Genomic DNA, 20,545 nt, shown 5'->3' with positions numbered 1-20,545 from the left:
ATCTTCACGAAACTTTTCAAATAGTATTGCAGATATAATTTAAGTAATTTCAAGTTGTTTCGAGCAAAAAAAAAATTTTTTTGAACGTTTACATTTTTTGAATTTTTTTGCATACCCGGGGTCATGGATTTTTTAGAAAAATGGCTTGGTACTTTTTCGACATATATGGTCGTGATATCTACACAAAACTTATCAAATAGTATTGCCGACATAATTCAAGTTGTTTCAAGTTGTTTCGAGCAAAAAAAAATTTTTTTGAACGTTTACATTTTTTGACTTTTTTTGCATACCCGGGGTCATGGATTTTTTAGAAAAATGGCTTGGTACTTTTTCGACAAATACGGTTGTGATATCTTCACGAAATTTTTCAAATAGTATTGCGGACATAATTCAAGTTGTTTTAAGTTGTTTCGAGGAAAAAAAATTTTGTTTTGAACATTTACATTTTTTGACTTTTTTTGCATACCCGGGGTCATGGATTTTTTAGAAAAATGGCTTGGTCCTTTTTCGACAAATATGATCGTGATATTTTCACGAAACTTATCGAATAGTATTGGGGACATAATTTAAATTGTTGCAAGTTGTTTCGAGCAAAAAAAAATTTTTTGGAACGTTTACATTTTTTGACTTTTTTTGCATACCCGGGGTCATGGATGTTTTAGGAAAATGGCTTGGTACTTTTTCGACATATATGGTCGTGATATCTACACAAAACTTATCGAATAGTATTGCCGACATAATTCAAGTTGTTTCAAGTTGTTTCGAGCAGAAAAAAAATTTTTTTGAACGTTTACATTTTTTGACTTTTTTTGCATACCCGGGGTCATGGATTTTTTAGAAAAATGGCTTGGTACTTTTTCGACAAATACGGTTGTGATATCTTCACGACATTTTTCAAATAGTATTGCGGACATAATTCAAGTTGTTTTAAGTTGTTTCGAGGAAAAAAAATATTGTTTTGAACATTTACATTTTTTGACTTTTTTTGCATACCCGGGGTCATGGATTTTTTAGAAAAATGGCTTAGTCCTTTTTCCACAAATACGGTCGTGATATCTTCACGAAACTTTTCAAATAGTATTGCAGATAAAATTTAAGTAATTTCAAGTTGTTTCGAGCAAAAAAAAATTTTTTTTGAACATTTTCATTTTTGATTTTTTTTGCATACCCGGGGTCATGGATTTTTTAGAAAAATGGCTTGTTCCTTTTTCGACAAATACAGTCGTGATATCTTCACGAAACTTTTCAAATAGTATTGCGGACATAATTTAAGTTGTTTCAAGTTGTTTCGAGCAAAAAAAAGTTTTTTTTGAACATTTTCATTTTTGACTTTTTTTGCATACCCGGGGTCATGGATTTTTTAGAAAAATGGCTTGGTACTTTTTCGACAAATACGGTTGTGATATCTTCACGAAACTTTTCAAATAGTATTGCGGACATAATTTAAGTCATTTCAAATTGTTGCGAGCAAAAAAAAATTTTTTGAACGTTTACATTTTTTTACTTTTTTTGCATACCCGGGGTCGTGGATTTTTAAGAAAAATGGCTTGGTCCTTTTTCGACAAATACGGTCGTGATATCTTCACGAAACTTTTCGAATAGTATTGCGGACATAATTTAAGTTGTTTCAAGTTGTTTCGAGCAAAAAAAAATTTTTTTTGAACTTTTCATTTTTGACTTTTTTTGCATACCCCGGGTCATGGATTTTTTAGAAAAATGGCTTGGTCCTTTTTCGACATATATGGTCGTGATATCTACACAAAACTTATCGAATAGTATTGCCGACATAATTCAAGTTGTTTCAAGTTGTTTCGAGCAAAAAAAAAATTTTTTTGAACGTTTACATTTTTTGACTTTTTTTGCATACCCGGGGTCATGGATTTTTTAGAAAAATGGCTTGGTACTTTTTCGACATATATGGTCGTGATATCTACACAAAACTTATCGAATAGTTTTGCCGACATAATTCAAGTTGTTTTAAGTTGTTTCGAGGAAAAAAAAATTTGTTTCGAGCATTTACATTTTTTGACTTTTTTTGCATACCCGGGGTCATGGATTTTTTAGAAAAATGGCTTGGTACTTTTTCGACAAATACGGTTGTGATATCTTCACGAAATTTTTCAAATAGTATTGCGGACATAATTCAAGTTGTTTTAAGTTGTTTCGAGGAAAAAAAATTTTGTTTTGAACATTTACATTTTTTGACTTTTTTTGCATACCCGGGGTCATGGATTTTTTAGAAAAATGGCTTAGTCCTTTTTCCACAAATACGGTCGTGATATCTTCACGAAACTTTTCAAATAGTATTGCAGATATAATTTAAGTAATTTCAAGTTGTTTCGAGCAAAAAAAAATTTTTTTTGAACAGTTTCATTTTTGACTTTTTTTGCATACGCGGGGTCATGGATTTTTTTAGAAAAATGGCTTGGTCCTTTTTCGACAAATACGGTCGTGATATCTTCACAAAACTTATCGAATAGTATTGCGGACATAATTTAAGTTGTTTCAAGTTGTTTCGAGCAAAAAAAAATTTTTTTTGAACATTTTCATTTTTGATTTTTTTTGCATACCCGGGGTCATGGATTTTTTAGAAAAATGGCTTGGTACTTTTTCGACAAATACGGTTGTGATATCTTCACGACATTTTTCAAATAGTATTGCGGACATAATTCAAGTTGTTTTAAGTTGTTTCAAGGAAAAAAAATTTTGTTTTGAACATTTACATTTTTTGACTTTTTTTGCATACCCGGGGTCATGGATTTTTTAGAAAAATGGCTTGGTCCTTTTTCGACAAATACGGTCGTGATATCTACACAAAACTTATCGAATAGTATTGCCGACATAATTCAAGTTGTTTCAAGTTGTTTCGAGCAAAAAAAAAATTTTTTTGAACGTTTACATTTTTTGACTTTTTTTGCATACCCGGGGTCATGGATTTTTTAGAAAAATGGCTTGGTACTTTTTCGACATATATGGTCGTGATATCTACACAAAACTTATCGAATAGTATTGCCGACATAATTCAAGTTGTTTTAAGTTGTTTCGAGGAAAAAAAATTTTGTCTTGAACATTTACATTTTTTGACTTTTTTTGCATACCCGGGGTCATGGATTTTTTAGAAAAATGGCTTAGTCCTTTTTCCACAAATACGGTTGTGATATCTTCACGAAATTTTTCAAATAGTATTGCGGACATAATTCAAGTTGTTTTAAGTTGTTTCGAGGAAAAAAAATTTTGTTTTGAACATTTACATTTTTTGACTTTTTTTGCATACCCGGGGTCATGGATTTTTTAGAAAAATGGCTTGGTACTTTTTCGACATATATGGTCGTGATATCTACACAAAACTTATCAAATAGTATTGCCGACATAATTCAAGTTGTTTCAAGCAAAAAAAAATTTTTTTGAACGTTTACATTTTTTGACTTTTTTTGCATACCCGGGGTCATGGATTTTTTAGAAAAATGGCTTGGTACTTTTTCGACAAATACGGTTGTGATATCTTCATGACATTTTTCAAATAGTATTGCGGACATAATTCAAGTTGTTTTAAGTTGTTTCAAGGAAAAAAAATTTTGTTTTGAACATTTACATTTTTTGACTTTTTTTGCATACCCCGGGTCATGGATTTTTTAGAAAAATGGCTTGGTCCTTTTTCGACATATATGGTCGTGATATCTACACAAAACTTATCGAATAGTATTGCCGACATAATTCAAGTTGTTTCAAGTTGTTTCGAGCAAAAAAAAAATTTTTTTGAACGTTTACATTTTTTGACTTTTTTTGCATACCCGGGGTCATGGATTTTTTAGAAAAATGGCTTGGTACTTTTTCGACAAATACGGTTGTGATATCTTCACGACATTTTTCAAATAGTATTGCGGACATAATTCAAGTTGTTTTAAGTTGTTTCAAGGAAAAAAAATTTTGTTTTGAACATTTACATTTTTTGACTTTTTTTGCATACCCGGGGTCATGGATTTTTTAGAAAAATTGCTTAGTCCTTTTTCCACAAATACGGTCGTGATATCTTCACGAAACTTTTCAAATAGTATTGCAGATATAATTTAAGTAATTTCAAGTTGTTTCGAGCAAAAAAAAATTTTTTTTGAACAGTTTCATTTTTGACTTTTTTTGCATACCCGGGGTCATGGATTTTTTAGAAAGATGGCTTAGTCCTTTTTCGACAAATATGGTCGTGATATTTTCACGAAACTTACCGAATAGTATTGGGGACATAATTTAAATTGTTGCAAGTTGTTTCGAGCAAAAAAAAATTTTTTGGAACGTTTACATTTTTTGACTTTTTTTGCATACCCGGGGTCATGGATGTTTTAGGAAAATGGCTTGGTACTTTTTCGACATATATGGTCGTGATATCTACACAAAACTTATCGAATAGTATTGCCGACATAATTCAAGTTGTTTCAAGTTGTTTCGAGCAAAAAAAAAATTTTTTTGAACGTTTACATTTTTTGACTTTTTTTGCATACCCGGGGTCATGGATTTTTTAGAAAAATGGCTTGGTACTTTTTCGACAAATACGGTTGTGATATCTTCACGAAATTTTTCAAATAGTATTGCGGACATAATTCAAGTTGTTTTAAGTTGTTTCGAGGAAAAAAAATTTTGTTTTGAACATTTACATTTTTTGACTTTTTTTGCATACCCGGGGTCATGGATTTTTTAGAAAAATGGCTTGGTCCTTTTTCGACAAATACGGTCGTGATATCTTCACAAAACTTATCAAATAGTATTGCGGACATAATTTAAGTTGTTTCAAGTTGTTTCGAGCAAAAAAAAATTTTTTTGAACGTTTACATTTTTTGACTTTTTTTGCATACCCGGGGTCATGGATTTTTTAGAAAAATGGCTTGGTCCTTTTTCGACAAATAGGGTCGTGATATCTTCACGAAACTTTTCAAACAGTATTATGGACATAATTTAAGTCATTTTAAGTTGTTTTGAGCAAAAAAAAAATTTTTTGAACGTTTACATTTTTTTACTTTTTTTGCATACCCGGGGTCATGGATTTTTTAGAAAAATGGCTTACTCCTTTTTCCACAAATACGGTTGTGATATCTTCACGAAATTTTTCAAATAGTATTGCGGACATAATTCAAGTTGTTTTAAGTTGTTTCGAGGAAAAAAAATTTTGTTTTGAACATTTACATTTTTTGACTTTTTTTGCATACCCGGGGTCATGGATTTTTTAGAAAAATGGCACGGTACTTTTTCGACATATATGGTTGTGATATCTACACAAAACTTATCAAATAGTATTGCCGACATAATTCAAGTTGTTTCAAGTTGTTTCGAGCAAAAAAAAAATTTTTTTGAACGTTTACATTTTTTGACTTTTTTTGCATACCCGGGGTCATGGATTTTTTAGAAAAATGGCTTGGTACTTTTTCGACATATATGGTCGTGATATCTACACAAAACTTATCGAATAGTTTTGCCGACATAATTCAAGTTGTTTTAAGTTGTTTCGAGGAAAAAAAAATTTGTTTTGAGCATTTACATTTTTTGACTTTTTTTGCATACCCGGGGTCATGGATTTTTTAGAAAAATGGCTTGGTACTTTTTCGACAAATACGGTTGTGATATCTTCACGAAATTTTTCAAATAGTATTGCGGACATAATTCAAGTTGTTTTAAGTTGTTTCGAGGAAAAAAAATTTTGTTTTGAACATTTACATTTTTTGACTTTTTTTGCATACCCGGGGTCATGGATTTTTTAGAAAAATGGCTTAGTCCTTTTTCCACAAATACGGTCGTGATATCTTCACGAAACTTTTCAAATAGTATTGCAGATATAATTTAAGTAATTTCAAGTTGTTTCGAGCAAAAAAAAATTTTTTTTGAACAGTTTCATTTTTGACTTTTTTTGCATACCCGGGGTCATGGATTTTTTAGAAAGATGGCTTAGTCCTTTTTCGACAAATATGGTCGTGATATTTTCACGAAACTTACCGAATAGTATTGCGGACATAATTTAAATTGTTTCAAGTTGTTTCGAGCAAAAAAAAATTTTTTGGAACGTTTACATTTTTTGACTTTTTTTGCATACGCGGGGTCATGGATTTTTTTAGAAAAATGGCTTGGTCCTTTTTCGACAAATACGGTCGTGATATCTTCACAAAACTTATCGAATAGTATTGCGGACATAATTTAAGTTGTTTCAAGTTGTTTCGAGCAAAAAAAAATTTTTTTTGAACATTTTCATTTTTGATTTTTTTTGCATACCCGGGGTCATGGATTTTTTAGAAAAATGGCTTGGTACTTTTTCGACAAATACGGTTGTGATATCTTCACGACATTTTTCAAATAGTATTGCGGACATAATTCAAGTTGTTTTAAGTTGTTTCAAGGAAAAAAAATTTTGTTTTGAACATTTACATTTTTTGACTTTTTTTGCATACCCGGGGTCATGGATTTTTTAGAAAAATGGCTTGGTCCTTTTTCGACAAATACGGTCGTGATATCTACACAAAACTTATCGAATAGTATTGCCGACATAATTCAAGTTGTTTCAAGTTGTTTCGAGCAAAAAAAAAATTTTTTTGAACGTTTACATTTTTTGACTTTTTTTGCATACCCGGGGTCATGGATTTTTTAGAAAAATGGCTTGGTACTTTTTCGACATATATGGTCGTGATATCTACACAAAACTTATCGAATAGTATTGCCAACATAATTCAAGTTGTTTTAAGTTGTTTCGAGGAAAAAAAATTTTGTTTTGAACATTTACATTTTTTGACTTTTTTTGCATACCCGGGGTCATGGATTTTTTAGAAAAATGGCTTAGTCCTTTTTCCACAAATACGGTTGTGATATCTTCACGAAATTTTTCAAATAGTATTGCGGACATAATTCAAGTTGTTTTAAGTTGTTTCGAGGAAAAAAAATTTTGTTTTGAACATTTACATTTTTTGACTTTTTTTGCATACCCGGGGTCATGGATTTTTTAGAAAAATGGCTTGGTACTTTTTCGACATATATGGTCGTGATATCTACACAAAACTTATCAAATAGTATTGCCGACATAATTCAAGTTGTTTCAAGCAAAAAAAAATTTTTTTGAACGTTTACATTTTTTGACTTTTTTTGCATACCCGGGGTCATGGATTTTTTAGAAAAATGGCTTGGTACTTTTTCGACAAATACGGTTGTGATATCTTCACGACATTTTTCAAATAGTATTGCGGACATAATTCAAGTTGTTTTAAGTTGTTTCAAGGAAAAAAAATTTTGTTTTGAACATTTACATTTTTTGACTTTTTTTGCATACGCGGGGTCATGGATTTTTTTAGAAAAATGGCTTGGTCCTTTTTCGACAAATACGGTCGTGATATCTTCACAAAACTTATCGAATAGTATTGCGGACATAATTTAAGTTGTTTCAAGTTGTTTCGAGCAAAAAAAAATTTTTTTTGAACATTTTCATTTTTGATTTTTTTTGCATACCCGGGGTCATGGATTTTTTAGAAAAATGGCTTGGTACTTTTTCGACAAATACGGTTGTGATATCTTCACGACATTTTTCAAATAGTATTGCGGACATAATTCAAGTTGTTTTAAGTTGTTTCAAGGAAAAAAAATTTTGTTTTGAACATTTACATTTTTTGACTTTTTTTGCATACCCGGGGTCATGGATTTTTTAGAAAAATGGCTTGGTCCTTTTTCGACAAATACGGTCGTGATATCTACACAAAACTTATCGAATAGTATTGCCGACATAATTCAAGTTGTTTCAAGTTGTTTCGAGCAAAAAAAAAATTTTTTTGAACGTTTACATTTTTTGACTTTTTTTGCATACCCGGGGTCATGGATTTTTTAGAAAAATGGCTTGGTACTTTTTCGACATATATGGTCGTGATATCTACACAAAACTTATCGAATAGTATTGCCGACATAATTCAAGTTGTTTTAAGTTGTTTCGAGGAAAAAAAATTTTGTTTTGAACATTTACATTTTTTGACTTTTTTTGCATACCCGGGGTCATGGATTTTTTAGAAAAATGGCTTAGTCCTTTTTCCACAAATACGGTTGTGATATCTTCACGAAATTTTTCAAATAGTATTGCGGACATAATTCAAGTTGTTTTAAGTTGTTTCGAGGAAAAAAAATTTTGTTTTGAACATTTACATTTTTTGACTTTTTTTGCATACCCGGGGTCATGGATTTTTTAGAAAAATGGCTTGGTACTTTTTCGACATATATGGTCGTGATATCTACACAAAACTTATCAAATAGTATTGCCGACATAATTCAAGTTGTTTCAAGCAAAAAAAAATTTTTTTGAACGTTTACATTTTTTGACTTTTTTTGCATACCCGGGGTCATGGATTTTTTAGAAAAATGGCTTGGTACTTTTTCGACAAATACGGTTGTGATATCTTCACGACATTTTTCAAATAGTATTGCGGACATAATTCAAGTTGTTTTAAGTTGTTTCAAGGAAAAAAAATTTTGTTTTGAACATTTACATTTTTTGACTTTTTTTGCATACCCCGGGTCATGGATTTTTTAGAAAAATGGCTTGGTCCTTTTTCGACATATATGGTCGTGATATCTACACAAAACTTATCGAATAGTATTGCCGACATAATTCAAGTTGTTTCAAGTTGTTTCGAGCAAAAAAAAAATTTTTTTGAACGTTTACATTTTTTGACTTTTTTTGCATACCCGGGGTCATGGATTTTTTAGAAAAATGGCTTGGTACTTTTTCGACAAATACGGTTGTGATATCTTCACGACATTTTTCAAATAGTATTGCGGACATAATTCAAGTTGTTTTAAGTTGTTTCAAGGAAAAAAAATTTTGTTTTGAACATTTACATTTTTTGACTTTTTTTGCATACCCGGGGTCATGGATTTTTTAGAAAAATTGCTTAGTCCTTTTTCCACAAATACGGTCGTGATATCTTCACGAAACTTTTCAAATAGTATTGCAGATATAATTTAAGTAATTTCAAGTTGTTTCGAGCAAAAAAAAATTTTTTTTGAACAGTTTCATTTTTGACTTTTTTTGCATACCCGGGGTCATGGATTTTTTAGAAAGATGGCTTAGTCCTTTTTCGACAAATATGGTCGTGATATTTTCACGAAACTTACCGAATAGTATTGGGGACATAATTTAAATTGTTGCAAGTTGTTTCGAGCAAAAAAAAATTTTTTGGAACGTTTACATTTTTTGACTTTTTTTGCATACCCGGGGTCATGGATGTTTTAGGAAAATGGCTTGGTACTTTTTCGACATATATGGTCGTGATATCTACACAAAACTTATCGAATAGTATTGCCGACATAATTCAAGTTGTTTCAAGTTGTTTCGAGCAAAAAAAAAATTTTTTTGAACGTTTACATTTTTTGACTTTTTTTGCATACCCGGGGTCATGGATTTTTTAGAAAAATGGCTTGGTACTTTTTCGACAAATACGGTTGTGATATCTTCACGAAATTTTTCAAATAGTATTGCGGACATAATTCAAGTTGTTTTAAGTTGTTTCGAGGAAAAAAAATTTTGTTTTGAACATTTACATTTTTTGACTTTTTTTGCATACCCGGGGTCATGGATTTTTTAGAAAAATGGCTTGGTCCTTTTTCGACAAATACGGTCGTGATATCTTCACAAAACTTATCAAATAGTATTGCGGACATAATTTAAGTTGTTTCAAGTTGTTTCGAGCAAAAAAAAAATTTTTTTGAACGTTTACATTTTTTGACTTTTTTTGCATACCCGGGGTCATGGATTTTTTAGAAAAATGGCTTGGTCCTTTTTCGACAAATACGGTCGTGATATCTTCACAAAACTTATCAAATAGTATTGCGGACATAATTTAAGTTGTTTCAAGTTGTTTCGAGCAAAAAAAAATTTTTTCTGAACGTTTACATTTTTTGATTTTTTTTGCAAACCCGGGGTCATGGATTTTTTAGAAAAATGGCTTGGTCCTTTTTCGACAAATAGGGTCGTGATATCTTCACGAAACTTTTCAAACAGTATTATGGACATAATTTAAGTCATTTTAAGTTGTTTCGAGCAAAAAAAAAATTTTTTGAACGTTTACATTTTTTTACTTTTTTTGCATACCCGGGGTCATGGATTTTTTAGAAAAATGGCTTAGTCCTTTTTCCACAAATACGGTTGTGATATCTTCACGAAATTTTTCAAATAGTATTGCGGACATAATTCAAGTTGTTTTAAGTTGTTTCGAGGAAAAAAAATTTTGTTTTGAACATTTACATTTTTTGACTTTTTTTGCATACCCGGGGTCATGGATTTTTTAGAAAAATGGCATGGTACTTTTTCGACATATATGGTCGTGATATCTACACAAAACTTATCAAATAGTATTGCCGACATAATTCAAGTTGTTTCAAGTTGTTTCGAGCAAAAAAAAATTTTTTTGAACGTTTACATTTTTTGACTTTTTTTGCATACCCGGGGTCATGGATTTTTTAGAAAAATGGCTTGGTACTTTTTCGACAAATACGGTTGTGATATCTTCACGACATTTTTCAAATAGTATTGCGGACATAATTCAAGTTGTTTTAAGTTGTTTCAAGGAAAAAAAATTTTGTTTTGAACATTTACATTTTTTGACTTTTTTTGCATACCCGGGGTCATGGATTTTTTAGAAAAACGGCTTCGTCCTTTTTCCACAAATACGGTCGTGATATCTTCACGAAACTTTTCAAATAGTATTGCGGACATAACTTAAGTCATTTCTAGTTGTTTCGAGCAAAAAAAAAATTTTTTTTGAACGTTTACATTTTTTGACTTTTTTTGCATACCCGGGGTCATAGAATTTTTTAGAAAAATGGCTTGGTCCTTTTTCGACAAATACGGTCCTGGTATCTTCACAAAACTTATCGAATAGTATTGCGGACATAATTTAAGTTGTTTCAAGTTGTTTCGAGGAAAAAAAAATTTTTTGAACGTTTACATTTTTTGTTTTTTTTTGCATACCCGGGGTCATGGATTTTTTACAAAAATGGCTTGGTCTTTTTTCGACAAATAGGGTCGTGATATCTTCACGAAACTTTTCAAATAGTATTATGGACATAATTTAAGTCATTTTAAGTTGTTTCGAGCAAAAAAAAAATTTTTTGAACGTTTACATTTTTTTACTTTTTTTGCATACCCGGGGTCATGGATTTTTTAGAAAAATGGCTTGGTCCTTTTTCGACAAATACGGTCGTGATATCTTCACAAAACTTATCGAATAGTATTGCGGACATAATTTAAGTACTTTAAAGTTGTTTCGAGCAAAAAAAAATTTTTTTTGAACGTTTACATTTTTTGATTTTTTTTGCATACCCGGGGTCATGGATTTTTTAGAAAAATGGCTTGGTCCTTTTTCGACAAATACGGTCGTGATATCTTCATGAAACTTTTCAAATAGTATTGCGGACATAATTTAAGTAGTTTCAAGTTGTTTCGAGCAAAAAAAATTTTTTTTGAACATTTTCATTTTTGATTTTTTTTGCATACCCGGGGTCATGGATTTTTTAGAAAAATGGCTCAGTCCTTTTTCGACAAATATGGTCGTGATATCTTCACGAAACTTTTCAAATAGTATTGCGGACATAATTTAAGTAATTTCAAGTTGTTTCCAGCAAAAAAAAATTTTTTCGAAAGTTTTCATTTTTTGACTTTCTTTGCATACCCGGGGTCATGGATTTTTTAGAAAAATGGCTTAGTCCTTTTTCGACAAATACGGTCGTTATATCTTCACAAAACTTATCGAATAGTATTGCGGACATATATTAAGTTGTTTCAAGTTTTTTCGAGGAAAAAAAAATTTTTTTTGAACATTTTCATTTTTACTTTTTTTGCATACCCGGGGTCATGGATTTTTTAGAAAAATGGCTTGGTCCTTTTTCGACAAATACGGTCGTGATATCTTCACAAAACTTATCGAATAGTATTGCGGACATAATTTAAGTTGTTTCAAGTTGTTTCGAGGAAAAAAAAATTTTTTGAACGTTTACATTTTTTGTTTTTTTTTGCATACCCGGGGTCATGGATTTTTTAGAAAAACGGCTTCGTCCTTTTTCGACAAATACGGTCGTGATATCTTCACGAAACTTTTCAAATAGTATTGCGGACATAACTTAAGTCATTTCAAGTTGTTTCGAGCAAAAAAAAATTTTTTTTGAACGTTTACATTTTTTGACTTTTTTTGCATACCCGGGGTCATGGATTTTTTAGAAAAGTGGCTTGGTCCTTTTTCGACAGATACGGTCGTGATATCTTCACAAAACTTATCAAATAGTATTGCGGACATAATTTAAGTTGTTTCAAGTTGTTTCGAGCAAAAAAAAATTTTTTCTGAACGTTTACATTTTTTGATTTTTTTTGCATACCCGGGGTCATGGATTTTTTAGAAAAATGGCTTGGTCCTTTTTCGACAAATAGGGTCGTGATATCTTCACGAAACTTTTCAAATAGTATTATGGACATAATTTAAGTCATTTTAAGTTGTTTCGAGCAAAAAAAAAATTTTTTGAACGTTTACATTTTTTTACTTTTTTTGCATACCCGGGGTCATGGATTTTTTAGAAAAATGGCTTGGTCCTTTTTCGACAAATACGGTCGTTATATTTTCCTGAAACTTTTCAAATAATATTGCGGACATAATTCAAGTTGTTTTAAGTTATTTCGAGGAAAAAAAATTTTGTTTTGAACATTTACATTTTTTGACTTTGTTTGCATACCCGGTGTCATGGATTTTTTAGAAAAATGGCTTGGTCCTTTTTTGACAAATACGGTCGTGATATCTTCACAAAACTTATCGAATAGTATTGCGGACATAATTTAAGTTGTTTCAAGTTGTTTCGAGGAAAAAAAAATTTTTTGAACGTTTACATTTTTTGTTTTTTTTTGCATACCCGGGGTCATGGATTTTTTACAAAAATGGCTTGGTCTTTTTTCGACAAATAGGGTCGTGATATCTTCACGAAACTTTTCAAATAGTATTATGGACATAATTTAAGTCATTTTAAGTTGTTTCGAGCAAAAAAAAAATTTTTTGAACGTTTACATTTTTTTACTTTTTTTGCATACCCGGGGTCATGGATTTTTTAGAAAAATGGCTTGGTCCTTTTTCGACAAATACGGTCGTGATATCTTCACAAAACTTATCGAATAGTATTGCGGACATAATTTAAGTACTTTAAAGTTGTTTCGAGCAAAAAAAAATTATTTTTGAACGTTTACATTTTTTGATTTTTTTTGCATACCCGGGGTCATGGATTTTTTAGAAAAATGGCTTGGTCCTTTTTCGACAAATACGGTCGTGATATCTTCATGAAACTTTTCAAATAGTATTGCGGACATAATTTAAGTAGTTTCAAGTTGTTTCGAGCAAAAAAAATTTTTTTTGAACATTTTCATTTTTGACTTTTTTTGCATACCCGGGGTCATGGATTTTTTAGAAAAATGGCTTGGTCCTTTTTCGACAAATACGGTCGTGATATCTTCATGAAACTTTTCAAATAGTATTATGGACATAATTTAAGTCATTTCAAGTTGTTTCGAGCAAAAAAAAAATTTTTTGAACGTTTACATTTTTTTACTTTTTTTGCATACCCGGGGTCATGGATTTTTTAGAAAAATGGCTCAGTCCTTTTTCGACAAATATGGTCGTGATATCTTCACGAAACTTTTCAAATAGTATTGCGGACATAATTTAAGTAATTTCAAGTTGTTTCCAGCAATAAAAAATTCTTTTGAAAGTTTTCATTTTTTGACTTTCTTTGCATACCCGGGGTCATGGATTTTTTAGAAAAATGGCTTAGTCCTTTTTCGACAAATACAGTCGTTATATCTTCACAAAACTTATCGAATAGTATTGCGGACATATATTAAGTTGTTTCAAGTTTTTTCGAGGAAAAAAAAATTTTTTTTGAACATTTTCATTTTTGATTTTTTTGCATACCCGGGGTCATGGATTTTTTAGAAAAATGGCTCAGTCCTTTTTCGACAAATATGGTCGTGATATCTTCACGAAACTTTTCAAATAGTATTGCGGACATAATTTAAGTAATTTCAAGTTGTTTCGAGCAAAAAAAAATTTTTTTTGAACGTTTTCATTTTTTGACTTTTTTTGCATACCCGGGGTCATGGATTTTTTAGAAAAATGGCTTGGTCCTTTTTCGACAAATACGGTCGTTATATTTTCACGAAACTTTTCAAATAATATTGCGGACATAATTCAAGTTGTTTTAAGTTGTTTCGAGGAAAAAAAATTTTGTTTTGAACATTTACATTTTTTGACTTTGTTTGCATACCCGGGGTCATGGATTTTTTAGAAAAATGGCTTAGTCCTTTTTCCACAAATACGGTCGTGATATCTTCACGAAACTTTTCAAATAGTATTGCAGATATAATTTAAGTAATTTCAAGTTGTTTCGAGCAAAAAAAAAATTTTTTGAACGTTTACATTTTTTTACTTTTTCTGATTATGTAAAGTGATTGAATTTTAAATGTTTACCTGGCCTCTTTCTTTCAGACATCACTTGAAAGTTCACTGAAAAATCTTGCAATGTTTAAAAAAGGTATCTTATAGCTTTTAACTTACTTAATGCTGAAATTTTTTTTGGGGAATACTGACGATTTTTTTTACTTTTTTTGCATACCCGGGGTCATGGATTTTTTAGAAAAATGGCTTGGTCCTTTTTCGACAAATACGGTCGTGATATCTTCACAAAACTCATCGAATAGTATTGCGGACATAATTTAAGTTGTTTCAAGTTGTTTCGAGGAAAAAAAAATTTTTTTTGAACATTTTAATTTTTGACTTTTTTTGCATACCCGGGGTCATGGATTTTTTAGAAAAATGGCTTGGTCCTTTTTCGACAAATACGGTCGTGATATCTTCACAAAACTTATCGAATAGTATTGCGGAGATAATTTAAGTTGTTTCAAGTTGTTTCGAGGAAAAAAAAATTTTTTTTGAACATTTCCATTTTCGATTTTTTTTGTATACCCGGGGTCGTGGATTTTTTAGAAAAATGGCTCAGTCCTTTTTCGACAAATATGGTCGTGATATCTTCACGAAACTTTTCAAATAGTATTGCGGACATAATTTAAGTCATTTCAAGTTGTTTCGAGCAAAAAAATTTATTTTTGAACATTTACATTATTTGACTTTTTCTGATTATGTAAAGTGATTGAATTTTAAATGTTTACCTGGCCTCTTTCTTTCAGACATCACTTGGAAGTTCACGGAAAAATTTTGCAATGTTTAAAAAAGGTATCTTATAGCTTTTAACTTACTTAATGCTGAAATTTTTTTTGGGGAATACTGACGATTTTTTTTACATTTTTTGCATACCCGGGGTCATGGATTTTTTGGAAAAATGTCTTAGTATTTTTTCCACAAATACGGTCGTGATATTTTCACGAAACTTTTCAAATAGTATTGCAGACATAATTTAAGTTGTTTCAAGTTGTTTCGAGCAAAAAAAAATTTTTTTTGAACCTTTTCATTTTTGACTTTTTTGCATACCCTGGGTCATGGATTTTTTAGAAAAATGGCTTGGTCCTTTTTCGACAAATACGGTCGTGATATCTTCACAAAACTCATCGAATAGTATTGCGGACATAATTTAAGTTGTTTCAAGTTGTTTCGAGGAAAAAAAAATTTTTTTTGAACATTTTAATTTTTGACTTTTTTTGCATACCCGGGGTCATGGATTTTTTAGAAAAATGGCTTGGTCCTTTTTCGACAAATACGGTCGTGATATCTTCACAAAACTTATCGAATAGTATTGCGGAGATAATTTAAGTTGTTTCAAGTTGTTTCGAGGAAAAAAAAATTTTTTTTGAACATTTCCATTTTCGATTTTTTTTGTATACCCGGGGTCGTGGATTTTTTAGAAAAATGGCTCAGTCCTTTTTCGACAAATATGGTCGTGATATCTTCACGAAACTTTTCAAATAGTATTGCGGACATAATTTAAGTCATTTCAAGTTGTTTCGAGCAAAAAAATTTATTTTTGAACATTTACATTATTTGACTTTTTCTGATTATGTAAAGTGATTGAATTTTAAATGTTTACCTGGCCTCTTTCTTTCAGACATCACTTGGAAGTTCACGGAAAAATTTTGCAATGTTTAAAAAAGGTATCTTATAGCTTTTAACTTACTTAATGCTGAAATTTTTTTTGGGGAATACTGACGATTTTTTTTACATTTTTTGCATACCCGGGGTCATGGATTTTTTGGAAAAATGTCTTAGTATTTTTTCCACAAATACGGTCGTGATATTTTCACGAAACTTTTCAAATAGTATTGCAGACATAATTTAAGTTGTTTCAAGTTGTTTCGAGCAAAAAAAAATTTTTTTTGAACCTTTTCATTTTTGACTTTTTTGCATACCCTGGGTCATGGATTTTTTAGAAAAATGGCTTGGTCCTTTTTCGACAAATATGGTCGTGATATTTTCACAAAACTTATCGAATAGTATTGCCGACATAATTCAAGTTGTTTTAAGTTGTTTCGAGGAAAAAAAATTTTGTTTTGAACATTTACATTTTTTGACTTTTTTGCATACCCGGGGTCATGGATTTTTTAGAAAAATGGCTTAGTCCTTTTTCCACAAATACGGTCGTGATATCTTCACGAAACTTTTCAAATAGTATTGCAGATATAATTTAAGTAATTTCAAGTTGTTTCGAGCAAAAAAAAATTTTTTTTGAACATTTTCATTTTTGACTTTTTTTGCATACCCGGGGTCATGGATTTTTTAGAAAAATGGCCTAGTCCTTTTTCGACAAATATAGTCGTGATATCTACACAAAACTTATCGAATAGTATTGCCGAAATAATTTAAGTTGTTTCAAGTTGTTTCGAGCAAAAAAAAATTTTTTTTGAACATTTTAATTTTTGACTTTTTTTGCATACCCGGGGTCATGGATTTTTTAGAAAAATGGCTTGGTCCTTTTTCGACAAATACGGTCGTGATATCTTCACAAAACTTATCGAATAGTATTGCGGACATAATTTAAGTTGTTTCAAGTTGTTTCGAGGAAAAAAAAATTTTTTTTGAACATTTCCATTTTCGATTTTTTTTGCATACCCGGGGTCATGGATTTTTTAGAAAAATGGCTCAGTCCTTTTTCGACAAATATGGTCGTGATATCTTCACGAAACTTTTCAAATAGTATTGCGGACATAATTTAAGTAATTTCAAGTTGTTTCGAGCAAAAAAAAATTTTTTTTGAACGTTTTCATTTTTTGACTTTTTTTGCATACCCGGGGTCATGGATTTTTTAGAAAAATGGCTTGGTCCTTTTTCGACAAATACGGTCGTTATATTTTCACGAAACTTTTCAAATAATATTGCGGACATAATTCAAGTTGTTTTAAGTTGTTTCGAGGAAAAAAAATTTTGTTTTGAACATTTACATTTTTTGACTTTTTTGCATACCCGGGGTCATGGATTTTTTAGAAAAAAGGCTTAGTCCTTTTTCCACAAATACGGTCGTGATATCTACACAAAACTTATCGAATAGTATTGCCGACATAATTTAAGTTGTTTCAAGTTGTTTCGAGCAAAAAAAATTTTTTTTGAACATTTTAATTTTTGACTTTTTTTGCATACCCGGGGTCATGGATTTTTTAGAAAAATGGCTTGGTCCTTTTTCGACAAATACGGTCGTGATATCTTCACAAAACTTATCGAATAGTATTGCGGAGATAATTTAAGTTGTTTCAAGTTGTTTCGAGGAAAAAAAAATTTTTTTTGAACATTTCCATTTTCGATTTTTTTTGTATACCCGGGGTCGTGGATTTTTTAGAAAAATGGCTCAGTCCTTTTTCGACAAATATGGTCGTGATATCTTCACGAAACTTTTCAAATAGTATTGCGGACATAATTTAAGTCATTTCAAGTTGTTTCGAGCAAAAAAATTTATTTTTGAACATTTACATTATTTGACTTTTTCTGATTATGTAAAGTGATTGAATTTTAAATGTTTACCTGGCCTCTTTCTTTCAGACATCACTTGGAAGTTCACGGAAAAATTTTGCAATGTTTAAAAAAGGTATCTTATAGCTTTTAACTTACTTAATGCTGAAATTTTTTTTGGGGAATACTGACGATTTTTTTTACATTTTTTGCATACCCGGGGTCATGGATTTTTTGGAAAAATGTCTTAGTATTTTTTCCACAAATACGGTCGTGATATTTTCACGAAACTTTTCAAATAGTATTGCAGACATAATTTAAGTTGTTTCAAGTTGTTTCGAGCAAAAAAAAATTTTTTTTGAACCTTTTCATTTTTGACTTTTTTGCATACCCTGGGTCATGGATTTTTTAGAAAAATGGCTTGGTCCTTTTTCGACAAATATGGTCGTGATATTTTCACAAAACTTATCGAATAGTATTGCCGACATAATTTAAGCCATTTCAAGTTGTTTCGAGCAAAAAAAATTTTTTTTTGAACATTTACATTTTTTGACTTTTTTTGCATACCCGGGGTCATGGAATTTTTAGAAAAATGGCTTGGTCCTTTTTGACAAATACGGTCGTGATATCTTCACGAAACTTTTCAAATAGTATTGTGGACATATTTTAAGTAATTTCAAGTTGTTTCGAGGAAAAAAAATTTTGTTTTGAACATTTACATTTTTTGACTTTTTTTGCATACCCGGGGTCATGGATTTTCTAGAAAAATGGCTTAGTCCTTTTTCCACAAATACGGTCGTGATATCTTCACGAAACTTTTCAAATAGTATTGCAGATATAATTTAAGTAATTTCAAGTTGTTTCGAGCAAAAAAAAATTTTTTGGAACGTTTTCATTTTTTGACTTTTTTTGCATACCCGGGGTCATGGATTTTTTAGAAAAATGGCTTGGTCCTTTTTCGACAAATACGGTCGTTATATTTTCACGAAACTTTTCAAATAATATTGCGGATATAATTCAAGTTGTTTTAAGTTGTTTCGAGGAAAAAAAATTTTGTTTTGAACATTTACATTTTTTGACTTTTTTTGCATACCCGGGGTCGTGGATTTTTTAGAAAAATGGCTCAGTCCTTTTTCGACAAATATGGTCGTGATATCTTCACGAAACTTTTCAAATAGTATTGCGGACATAATTTAAGTCATTTCAAGTTGTTTCGAGCAAAAAAAATTATTTTTGAACATTTACATTATTTGACTTTTTCTGATTATGTAAAGTGATTGAATTTTAAATGTTTACCTGGCCTCTTTCTTTCAGACATCACTTGGAAGTTCACGGAAAAATTTTGCAATGTTTAAAAAAGGTATCTTATAGCTTTTAACTTACTTAATGCTGAAATTTTTTTTGGGGAATACTGACGATTTTTTTTACATTTTTTGCATACCCGGGGTCATGGATTTTTTGGAAAAATGTCTTAGTATTTTTTCCACAAATACGGTCGTGATATTTTCACGAAACTTTTCAAATAGTATTGCAGACATAATTTAAGTTGTTTCAAGTTGTTTCGAGCAAAAAAAAATTTTTTTTGAACCTTTTCATTTTTGACTTTTTTGCATACCCTGGGTCATGGATTTTTTAGAAAAATGGCTTGGTCCTTTTTCGACAAATATGGTCGTGATATTTTCACAAAACTTATCGAATAGTATTGCCGACATAATTTAAGCCATTTCAAGTTGTTTCGAGCAAAAAAAATTTTTTTTTGAACATTTACATTTTTTGACTTTTTTTGCATACCCGGGGTCATGGATTTTTTAGAAAAATGGCTTGGTCCTTTTTGACAAATACGGTCGTGATATCTTCACGAAACTTTTCAAATAGTATTGTGGACATATTTTAAGTAATTTCAAGTTGTTTCGAGGAAAAAAAATTTTGTTTTGAACATTTACATTTTTTGAGTTTTTTTGCATACCCGGGGTCATGGATTTTTTAGAAAAATGGCTTAGTCCTTTTTCCACAAATACGGTCGTGATATCTTCACGAAACTTTTCAAATAGTATTGCAGATATAATTTAAGTAATTTCAAGTTGTTTCGAGCAAAAAAAAATTTTTTTTGAACGTTTTCATTTTTGACTTTTTTTGCATACCCGGGGTCATGGATTTTTTAGAAAAATGGCCTAGTCCTTTTTCGACAAATATAGTCGTGATATCTACACGAAACTTATCGAATAGTATTGCCGAAATAATTTAAGTTGTTTCAAGTTGTTTCGAGCAAAAAAAAATTTTTTTTGAACATTTTAATTTTTGACTTTTTTTGCATACCCGGGGTCATGGATTTTTTAGAAAAATGGCTTGGTCCTTTTTCGACAAATACGGTCGTGATATCTTCACAAAACTTATCGAATAGTATTGCGGACATAATTTAAGTTGTTTCAAGTTGTTTCGAGGAAAAAAAAATTTTTTTTGAACATTTCCATTTTCGATTTTTTTTGCATACCCGGGGTCATCGATTTTTTAGAAAAATGGCTCAGTCCTTTTTCGACAAATATGGTCGTGATATCTTCACGAAACTTTTCAAATAGTATTGCGGACATAATTTAAGTAATTTCAAGTTGTTTCGAGCAAAA

The 20,545-nt window shown here is 30.5% G+C and overlaps 1 long non-coding RNA gene across 1 annotated transcript in view; it reads left to right on the top strand.

Annotated features, from left to right (window-relative positions):
• Positions 1-19,751, top strand: part of LOC148958713 (uncharacterized) — a 103,701-nt gene extending 83,950 nt beyond the window's left edge. The window contains exons 6-10 of the long non-coding RNA XR_016144479.1: positions 14,523-14,568; positions 15,221-15,266; positions 16,093-16,138; positions 18,015-18,060; positions 19,239-19,751. This is a non-coding gene — a long non-coding RNA (uncharacterized LOC148958713). The remainder of the gene's footprint in view (positions 1-14,522; positions 14,569-15,220; positions 15,267-16,092; positions 16,139-18,014; positions 18,061-19,238) is intronic.
• Positions 19,752-20,545: the final 794 nt, after the last annotated feature.

The sequence above is a fragment of the Rhopilema esculentum genome, chromosome 12 (assembly GCF_057945365.1).
Source record: "Rhopilema esculentum isolate cy_ngs chromosome 12, ASM5794536v1, whole genome shotgun sequence".
Lineage (NCBI taxonomy): Eukaryota > Metazoa > Cnidaria > Scyphozoa > Rhizostomeae > Rhizostomatidae > Rhopilema > Rhopilema esculentum.
The sequence above is the reverse complement of the archived record's forward strand: the minus strand, read 5'-3'. Positions and strand labels throughout refer to the sequence as shown.